Source organism: Cyanistes caeruleus, chromosome 1 (genome assembly GCF_971803275.1).
Source record: "Cyanistes caeruleus chromosome 1, bCyaCae1.hap1.1, whole genome shotgun sequence".
NCBI lineage: Eukaryota > Metazoa > Chordata > Aves > Passeriformes > Paridae > Cyanistes > Cyanistes caeruleus.
The window spans coordinates 31,697,364-31,702,026 of record NC_141701.1 but is presented as its reverse complement, the minus strand read 5'-3'; positions in this window follow the sequence as shown (position 1 = coordinate 31,702,026).

Below are 4,663 nucleotides of genomic sequence, written 5' to 3'. Positions count from 1 at the left end.
TTTACAGTTTATGTTGTTTTGAGACATCTTTCGTTGTTTTTTTTCCGTTTGTACCCCAAAGACAAGTTTTCAGGGAGACAGTAAAGGACAGATCTAAACTGAATTTTAAATCAGTTTGAATATATTTATGTAAGTACATATGCTTTACACCGGAGCTCCATGATGTACTTGAAATCTGTCTCGATGTATCCACCCATATGGATAGGAGCCTATCTTTTGGTGTTGAGAGATGGAACTCTTCATCAGAATTAGTGTTCAGGGTATATTTTCTTATCTGCCTCTGGCCAAGAAGAAAAATCTGAACTGTGACCAAGGAGATATCCACAGAAAATCACAGAGGAATGATGGTCATTTGGCCAAGTGTTTTTCCAGGGAAGGAGCCATGCTACAGGCAGAAAAAAAGAGTAGTTCTTTGTTCCTGAATGATTATTCTTCCTCCCAAGGTTGTACCAAAGCTGTAAAAGCTTTTGGAAGAAAATTTCAGACATTTTTAAAATAAAAAGGAAGCTGTGTTATGAGGACAAGGGAGAAAAGAGGGAGGAAGAAAAGGCATTTTTAAAATGCTTAGACGTAGCCTCACAAAAGCTATTCAAGCTCAGTGCTTAAATCCGTGGTTCTCTTTGGTTCATCCATCACAAGCTGGACACAAACTACTTTTCTTAAAATTCAGTGTGACACTAATTATTATTTTATGTATCATTTAGACATTCAGCTAGGAGGACACAGTCTTACAGAATATAGGAAAGAAAAGAAGGGAGAGCAGATTCTTTCGGAATGCCACCGTGCATTTTCCCTAGTATACTATTTTGTGTGTAATGACATTTTATGATTTTTATCACACCTGTTTCTGATGTAGAAGTTTAAAGAAATTTGGGATTAATATTATGAACAACTGAATAAATACAGCACAAGCTGTTGGCAGTCTCTGGGCAATTGTAATGGGATTATGGCAAATAACAGTATCCGAGCAACGATATTCAGTGTTGTTGCAAGTCTCCACCTCATCTGAGCCCAGTATTGTTTGCACTGTGACAAGAAGAAAGTGATTTTGCCTAATTTCTTATTTCTCAACAGACTTGTTTCTTTTTTTCTATCTTGCTTCTATCCCTTCTTTTTCATGATCTATGAATTGGTCTGCAGGTTTTGGAAAGACAATGCTGATAGACATCAATCCTCTAGAGTATTTTTCATTTTCTTGTTGTTGTCCTTTTATCTGGATCTGCGAATGAAGATTTCCACTTAGTACCAAGTCTCAGTCTTTCAGGTTTCTAATCATGGTTTCCATCTGGCCTTCACACCTTGATTTTTCTCCAAGAGGACCCAAAACATGGAAAAGCTGATGTGTATGTAGCTCAGACACCAATACAGGGAGTAGATGAAGATGGGAGTTTGAAAGCACTTGTGGAAGCCACAGTTCAGATATAATGGAGGTGCTCTAAGCTGTGATTACAGCAGGAAAAATTGCATCACTCTTTACAGGAGGCATCAAGTCCACATTTCATTGAGGTGCCATGGTTTGGTGTACCTTTATGTCACTGCACATTGGTTATGGTCAGGCTGAGAACCTCACATGTGGACTAGGAAATTGTGTTTTCCTTATTTTTTTGGGTAAGCATGTGTCCACGGGGTAATAACCACATATATCTACACATAGTCGATGCGGCATCATAGCCATTTACAACCTAGGAGAGAGGCAGACCACTTCTTGTGCAATCATGCTGTGCCTGAGAGTCTAGTTAAAACAAATTTTGCCCTAATCTTTAAGTCTCCGAATCCCCAGTGACTTTGACATCAGAGGTATTAATTGATTATAATTTGGTGCTTTTTTTCCTGTTAGGTTTGTTTTTGTTTTTTTTTTTTTATTAGTAACAATAACCTGAAAATTATTTCTTCATCCAGATGAGTTTTTCCTGTATCTTTAACATATTATCTTGTGTTTCACTGGGGGACCATTGTAGTAGTTGCATTTCTTACATGTATGGCAGGCCTTTACAGAAACATGAAAACATCTAATGGAAAACAACATGAAGAGTTCTTAACAGATAATAGCAACTGAGAGTATGTTTTCTCAACTTGGCAGTCTTCATGGCTTTCTTTTATTTTCTGTGGGATTTCATCCTGAGCTCTAACTCCATCATTTTGAATCCTCTTTTCATCTGAGGCAGGACAGGGTTATTTGATATTGTCTGTGAAATCTAGCACTGGACTTGCTTGGCCAGTTTGCAGTCCATACATCTGCAGCTACAGCCTTGGAGTGCTGCTTCACAGCATTTTGTAGACATTGGCAACACTGAGGCAATGGCATTTGCAGCCAACAAGGACCTTGACTCATGATGGGAGATTTTTTTCACCCAGGTAACATCTGAAGACTCCTCTTTAAGTGAATGTATTGAAATTCACTTTCATGAGCAGCCCTGGAAACTGAGTCTATGCTTGATCATACTGTTGTACTAGGACGTAGAACAGAACAAAGAGAGGCATGTACTAACATACATGTAGAAGGTGAATAAAGAATTTGCATTATTTAAGTAACATTCTGTGTTCTGTGAACTTTTAATATCTATACATCTGTTTAGATGCTGTAGGGCCCTTGGCTGGCTGCTTTAAATTGGATTTTATTTTGGGCCCATTTTTTCTGCATCATTCTTCAAAGAGTCTATATACTCCTGCTTGTTTGCAGGATCAGATGTGTTGATAAATTCTTCATACTAACTGTGATCTACCTGCAGATCTTGGCATGTAAACTCCCCATATTTTCTATTTTCAGTACACAGAAGTGGTTTTTGCTTTTTTAGCTTTACCCAAAATCTCCAGCTTCTCCCATAGCTGCATGATCTTGTAGTCATTCTCATTTCATTCTCCCAGTAGAAAGTGTACTGTTTAGTGTGCTGTATACCACCAGCATTTTCTATTTTCCAATGAAAAACATATGTGCCAAAATAACTGCGATGGCAGTCTGCAAAAAAACAGTGTCTTCCTATGGGTGTGTTGAATGTGCACAGACATGTGGGGTTTTTTCCTATGGGCAGTGCCAGAATCCTGCTGATATATCAGACATGGAAAAATGCTTGCCATTAGCTATCCCCTGAAGGATTTTTCCAGTCACAGGTAGTGGAAAATATGCCTCTTCTACTTATCTGTTTGATTATTTTGGGTATATCCAAAAGCAAAAATAAGCACACTGGTTTTAAGTATCTGTTTTATCCATTATTCTAACCCCAGTGTAGTCACCTGGAGCTGTATACCAAAATCTAATGCCTGGGAACAGTATAGATCAGTAAGCTGAGGGCAAGGGATCCTCCAAGAGTAGCTCAGGAACACAAGATGTTTTTAGCAGCCCTGGAATACTTTTATTTCCTTGCTAAACAAGTCTACATGGGCCCCATAGCTGGACTTCATGATGACACTGTGATATTTCTATCTCCAGAGTCTCTTTCGCTGCTTTCCATAAGTCATATCATGAAACTATCACACTGAAGCAGCCTTGTTGCTTGCAGGACAAATCATCAGCTAAAAATCTAAATGTAATTCCTATGGCAACTCAGGAGTCATAGGTGGGAAGCATCTTTTTATTGCTGGAACAACCTGACTGGAGAATGCACAGCAGTGAAAGATCCTCCCCTCTTTGAAAGTGTCAAATTCCTTACCTGCTTAGCTTCTTTTCTTTCTATGAAATTTCTTCATAAGACCAATGGGGTGACATACTTCTAATGAAAAAAACCCCAGCTCTTTACTCAGCTTCTATTGAAGTTTCTATGATTGCCATAATTTAATTACCCAGGCATGTAATTTCTCTGCTCTTTTGTGGGAATAAACTCAACCTGAATTGTATCCACTCATCTTCTATTACTTGTAGGTCCTCTGAGAATAATGTGAGGAATGTTTCAGGATAAAAAGAAGCCAAATTTTTTAATTATCTTTCCCTCTATTTTCAATCCATTTATTATCTTTGCATGACAAGAAAATGTTTTAACTATGGTCTGCAATCATTGATATATGCATAAGTTTTCAGTTTAGTTGGCTCTTTTCAGCTTTTTATTCCTCCATAAAAGGTACTTTAATTTCTTTTTATGTCATTCTCTTCTTCAACTGTTTTCCAGAAGTTTATGGTGGCCAATATAGCTTTTGAGGCAGGTAGTTCCCCACTCTCACAGCTGGGTTACCAGTTCTCCCTCACACATCATCTCTTTTGTGTGATCTTTACAGCTTGTTACTCATGCTCTGTGGATGCTGATATTTTTGAACCTTGCTGATAGTATTGCATAACTTTCTCTGTGTTTCCTGCAGGACATCATGTTATCTGATTTTGTCTCTTTTTCTTCTCTTAAGCTAGTATCCTGGTGTCCATGGGTGCTAATATCTTTTTCACAGAGGCCCATGTAGTGATACCTTTGAAGGAACTCTCCTCTGAACTAATGTCATTTAGGTGCATGTGCTTCTCTGCAGATGTATAGCAATGGGCTCAAACACCAATCTTTTGAAGTCAAGAGTCACAGGATAGGCAAGGTTGGAAGGGACCACAGTGGGTCATCTGGTCCAGCCTCCCTGCTCTAGCACAATCATCCTAGAGCACATGGCACAGGGTCGTGTCCAGATGGTTCTTGAACATCTCCGGTGAGGGACACTCCACAACTGTCCAGGAAAGCAGAGCTCCATTTTGCAC